Source organism: Mustela erminea, chromosome 11, assembly GCF_009829155.1.
Source record: "Mustela erminea isolate mMusErm1 chromosome 11, mMusErm1.Pri, whole genome shotgun sequence".
Taxonomy (NCBI): Eukaryota; Metazoa; Chordata; class Mammalia; order Carnivora; family Mustelidae; genus Mustela; species Mustela erminea.
In genome coordinates this window covers 49,269,619-49,275,618 of record NC_045624.1, presented here as the reverse complement: position 1 = coordinate 49,275,618, position 6,000 = coordinate 49,269,619, and the positions used below count along the sequence as shown (strand labels likewise).

Sequence of the window (6,000 nt, the reverse complement as noted above, 5' to 3'; positions counted from 1 at the left end):
GTTTTCTTATATAGTTCTGTAAAGACAAGTGATCACATAGCCTGTTGTGTGGCAATAATTCCCATTATACATATGTTAGCACCCACTGTAAATACTAGTCTTCTGACCTGCATTTTCTTTTCTTTTTTTCCTTAAAGTTTATTTATTTATTTATTTTTAGTAATCTCTAAACCCAGTGCGGGACTTGAACATACAACCCAGAGATCAAGAGTAGCATGCTCTTCTGACTGAGCCAGCCAGGCGCCCCCTGACCTCCATTTTCTATTTGCAATAAGACATAAGGATGTGTTATACTTAGTGAGTCATCTTTGAGACAAAAATTTCAATTATCCCTCATTTAAATTTCTGAATAGTTTAGAATGAAGACGATCTTAAATTGTTCATGAACTGTGACTATTTACAAACACCTTTCTAAGTCGATTAGAATTTTTTCAATACTGAGCAATCAAATACAGAAATAAATTGGATGTTGATCCTGATAGGAGATTCCAATATTGTTCACAAATCCTTGATTTCAAATGTTGGTGTTCAACAAAGCAGATTCTGGTGGTCCTGGATTTCTTTATGACATACAAATGTTACAAAATCAAAGTTTTCAAATACATGCATAGTGATGCAATTCTGTTTTTCTCAGTTTTAAAAAGGGTGTTCTTTTTTTAAAAAAGGATCCCTTGCTAAAAACATTGGAAAATCAATAACTTATACCACAGTAAAGAGGCTGTTGTAGGATTCTGAGAGAGTGAAGAACTGGATAGGAGAATGGAAAGCAGAAGGCGAGGAAACACCAAGATCTGACCACAGTGAAATGCATGGGGCTGGATCTTTGTGGATTGGGGAAGGGAACAGGTCAAAGTTGATAGGATTGCGGCCTTTAACTGAGAGAAATATAGTCCACTAATAAAAATTAGGAAAGATGGAGTGGTGGGTAGAAAGATGAGAAGTCTAAACCACTTTATCTTACAAATAGGTAATCAGGCTCAAAAGTTTTCTTTAGTCATTATTTGGCAGGGGTGCATAATAGAGGTATTTTGAAAAAAACATGTTAGATTAATGGTCAAGAGTGGTTATTTTTATTCATGTTAATCTGTCCTCATACTATTCAAAAAAGATTATGATTGTAAGAAATCAAAAATCCAAATTATTCGTGGTTTAATTTTTTTACTCATGTCCCTTATTGTTTGATGAATGATAAAAGCCATCTTCTGTACATTGTATTTACCATGACAATGTTTCTCAAGAAGGCAGGACCATTCATGTGCATTTAAAGATAAAGAGTTTTTAATATAATGTTCTGTTCTTTATAGTATCAGCTAATTATAATTTCTGAGCACTGGGTCCAGGCAACTTCCATTTTTACTGTCTGTAGATTTTGCAATTTTCCCGGGGATGGAGGAAGAACTCAGTATCTACTTACTGACTTTTGAGCTAGAGGCAGTGTACTGGAGGTGGCTTTCCTTAATATGGCTACTAAGGGTAGCTTGGAGATGGAAGAGATTAGAGGAGAGTATCAAATTATAATAACAGTTATGATAAAATTATAATAATGTCATCATAATAAATATATTTATTGAGCACTTATTATGTACCTAGCACAGTTCCAAGAACTTTACCTGATTATTAAAAAGATTTTTTTGAAGTATTTTACCTTTTTTCTAAAGTAATCTCTACACCCAACAGGGGACTCAAACTCATGACCCCAAGTTCAAGAGTACATGCTCTACTGACTGAGCCAGCCAGATGCCCCATACCTAGATTATTTCACCTAATCCCCACAACAACCCTATGTGGCTGGTGCTATTTTTACCAGCCGCCTTTTTTATATGGGAAAATGAGGCCCAGAAAGTTTACGTTCTCTTCCTAAGCTCATAAAACGAAAGGTAGTAAAGCTAGAGTTTAAACTCAGTTAACAGGATCCTAGCAGCCACAGTCGAGGAAGGATTTGTCAATTAAAACAATTTCTTCTTAAAAGCAATTTTATGATGATTTTCTCAGCTGGTTAGAATTTCTTAAGCACCAGAAAGTCCTGGTTTTTCACTTGCCCACCGATGGTATAACAAAGTCAGAACCTAAAAAGGTGGTGGTCACTAAGCTCCAGCCTCTGGATTCAGGCTGCACATTACAATTTAAACCCCTAACACCGTAAACGGAGTGGATTAAAATATTCCATTATTGCTTCATTCTATTCTGAATTCTTTTTATATTCTCCCTCTCTGTTAGGGTCATAATTCTAACAGATATTTAAATGACCTTCTGCAGATTCTCCAAAGGTTTTTTTGCTACTGTCTACAGTTGTAAGGTTGTGCTTTGACAATAATACATTCAGAAAGATTTTAATTTTCCAGAATCTCTTGGGATCTTAAACATGTCCTGCATTTTGTTTTCCAGTCAATGCTTTTCTTTGTGGAGCAAAGGAATGAGACTTTGAAAATCACACTTTAATTTGATTTTCAAAAGCTATCAAGTTTACATTCACTTGTGTATTATGACTTGGGTGCAATTTTAAGAAATTAAATAGTAATGTTAAAAACAAGACAGGGGTACTTGGGTGGCTCAGTGGGTTAAAGCCTCTGCCTTCAGCTCAGGCCATGTTCCCAGGGTCCTGGGATTGAGCCCCACATCGGGCTCTCTGCTTAGCAGGAAGCCTGCTTCCTCCTCTCTCCCTCTCTGCCTGCCTCTCTGCCTACTTGTGATCTCTGTCAAATAAATAAATAAAATCTTTAAAAAACCCAAAACCCAAAAAACAAAAACAAAAAAACAAGAGTCGGTTATGTAAATCCCCACATCGCCAGAGACTTCCTTACAGTTTTGGTGTCTCCCAGAAATGGAATCTTAAACCAGTCAGTCAGAAATAACCTGGTCAGCACTGGCTAGGGAATCTGCCTGATAGGCCCCAGCTGAACCCTAAAGGAAAATTACCTGGCTGCAAACAACCTGCTTTTTGTTCCTATAACTTGTTCTGTTCCCTTCTGCCTAAAAAATCTTCCCGATTGTCCGCCCCTCAGAGCTCCTCTCCGTCTGCAAGTTGGGATGCCGCCAGATTCGTGGTCAGTGAGTAAAGCCAATAAGATCTTTAAATTTACTCTGTTAAATTTTGTTTTTCTCTTTTTTTAACACCAGTGAGTGCTTCAAGCTTCAGAGCTGCAAGTTCAGGATCCAAGTTAAGCCACCACTTGGTAAATACAGAACTTTTGTTAGGCAAAGTCCGTCTAGGTGTGGAGGTTAGATAGGCACATTTTCTGGTGGGCCTGGAATGGCTCTGAACGAGATAATCTGCAGCCGGCTGTCTAATGGGAAAATTCGTGCTTGAAAAATGAAGTATCTTATTATTCTGGCCTTTAGACATCCAGGAGCTGTTTAAGTGATTCTTGGGGTCTTCCATGCAAACAGGGGGGTCACACTCAGGGCAGGGTGCCGTTCAGGAAAAGGTTTCCCGATTCTGGCCCCTTGGCAGATCTCATTTCTTTCCCCTAGAGGTTTTACTATGAAAAAATTCCAATATACAGCAAAGTTTAAAGAACTTTACAGTAAACGCCCCATATGTCCACCACCGATCCTCTACCGTTAACATTCAATCTTTCTTTCTGATCGCACTTTCTATCCATCTCTCCCCCATTCAGGAATCCTCCCCCCTCACTAAGGGGGCGGGGTTAACAAACTCCAGGTGGCTTTTAAGTGGTGATTCCAGAGGATGCCCCTTGCATACCTTCAGTTCTAGCGTCCCGGCAAGCGCCCGTATTCCCTCCCGGATTAGGCGGACGCTCAAAGCGGAATCAGGGCTCCGGGGCGCCCCCCGGCGGCTGCACCGCTCGCTGCGGCTCGGCGGGCCGAGGGTAAGCCTCATCTTCCTCGGGCGGGAGGGCGGGGCTCGCCCGCGGCGGGGGCCGCACCTGGGACTGGGCGGTGCGGTGACTGCCCGGGCGGCGGAAGCCGGAGGCCGGGCAGCCCCACGAGATCTGCGGGCGCTGAGCGCGGGCGCGGGGCCGCTACGTGCGCGGGGCGCGCGGGGCTGCGCTCGGGTACGCTCCTGGGCGCTCGCCGCCGCCGCCGCCGCCGCCGTGCCTTTGAGTCAGCAAACTCCGCCGCCTGCCAGCCCGCCGGCTTGGCCCTGCCGGGAGGAGCCGTCCGTAAGTGACAGAAGCCCTACAGGGGAGGCCTCCCCGCGCCGCCCGGGTGGGGACCGCGGCCTTTGGGCGAGCCTGCCGCCCCTTTCTCCCCAGAGGGCCCGCTGCCCCCAGGTGCCGCTGCCTGCGGGCTGGGAGGAGCTTGGGTGCCCGGGATTGGAGCGGGGAGCTGCTACCTTCGCAGCCGGGATGTGCAGGGGAGGGAGTAATGGTCGGCCCGTTTGCCAGGGGAGGGCATGCGGGGTATTGCGTACCGGTCCAGGGGTTTGGGGCTAAAGAGACCCCCCGGGGAGAGGGTGGGGCGGAGGGGGAATCCTGGATGCCAGAAAAAGTGCTGTGGCACCCTACACCAGGCCGGGTTTGGGTGGGTATTTTATTATTGTTATTATTATTGAACCCACGAAATGGGTAGCTTTGAGTTAGAAATTGGGAAGGGTAGGCAGGGGTTTTCTTTGGATTGCGGGATTGAGGGAAGAGGCCCGAGAGAAAAATCCACATTGACTGATGATGATAAGCAGGTTTGGTGTCTCGGGAAAGCAACAGCCTGTTTTCCAGTTCTGATGCATCATACTTGTGTGAGGTCGCACGGGTTTTTGAGGGGGATGGTCACGGGAACGTAGGGCAACCTCCTGCTGGAGAGGAAGGGCGTCTATTTCTGCAAGACCCGTTTACTTGTAAGAATGATGGAATTAGAAATTTAGAGCAGAAACGAGGCTTTAACGTGATCGCCTTCAAACCTTTCGTTTTAAGAACAGGGAAACTAAGGCCCAGGGAGGGGAGCCGTTCAGCCAGATGGAAGCAGAAACAGGCCTAGAGTCCGGTGGTCTTCTGACTCCCACCCTCGGGGCAGGAAGAGGGGGCGGGGGGGGCGGGGACGGGCTTGGAATGCCGGACTAGCGGTCCTCCCTGGGACTGAGCGCGGCCACGGGGTAAGGTGGACGCCGGAGAGACCAGTGAGGACCGACCTCATTCCCAAAAAGGAGGTACCAGGTAGGTGAGGTGAGGGCTCCTGCCCCTTCAGCATTCGCTTCCAGGGGTGACTATCCCTCACTAAGCAGTGGTAGATTTAAGATCGGCTACTGGGGATGTTTGGGATAAAGGTACACAAATAAAATATATTTAGAGGTCAGTATATGAAGATGGGAAGCAACGTGATTAGCACCGACTTGTGTTTAACTGATCATCCTGTCTCTCCTGGCAGCCCGTTTCAGAAATTCTCAGTGCCAGCTGTACCTACCGTTTCAATGGTGAGGAAATTGGTGTGCAAAGAGTGGGGACCTGCTCAGGTGTCCCTGCTCCTCTCCAAGGGGTCTTTTGATTGGCACTCAACTTCTCTCCCCACCACTCTGGCTTGTGGTGGGAACTTCCTCTTATTTTACTTAGGGGAAGATCTCCTAGAGTTTGATATCCAAAAAATAGATATAAACTGTCATTCCTTTCTAAATAAAAACCTGTTAATTAAAGACTGACATTTGTGTTCTAGACTGCAATTTTTTAGGTGGCTTCAGAGCCCTCTTGATAGCTTTTTTCAGCCTTAGGATCTCTACTTTCATTTTAAAGGGTTCGGTTTGTTAGCAAAGCTATTATGGGAAATGGCTTCTTTTTTCCTCTTTCGGTGTCATTGCTGTGGTTTAACAACTGCTTGCGAAAGGCTTAGAAGTGGTTGAGTCAGGGGTCCAGCCACTGTAGTCTTTCATTTCTAAGAGTGGCAAAGAGGGGCTTTTTGCCTAAGTCAGGGTTCACCTCCATGGAGAATACCCCAAATTTTAGACTGCTATCACCCACCGCTTTCTTTCTCTTGGTAACGTAATAGGTATGAATCAGCATTTATGCTCTCTTAGCCCTGTTCAGATAAGAGATAGTACAGGGTCGTGGTTAC

General features: G+C 45.3%; 1 protein-coding gene across 2 annotated transcripts in view; it reads left to right on the top strand.

Annotated features, from left to right (window-relative positions):
* The first annotated feature begins 3,868 nt into the window (after positions 1 to 3,868).
* SNX10 (sorting nexin 10) overlaps positions 3,869 to 6,000 on the top strand; it is a 70,731-nt gene continuing 68,599 nt past the window's right edge. Inside the window, exon 1 of one of the 2 annotated variants that reach the window (XM_032304769.1) lies at positions 3,869 to 4,124. The gene's annotated coding sequence lies outside the window, so the exon portion shown is untranslated. The remainder of the gene's footprint in view (positions 4,125 to 6,000) is intronic. The other variant, XM_032304768.1, reaches the window with a different exon arrangement.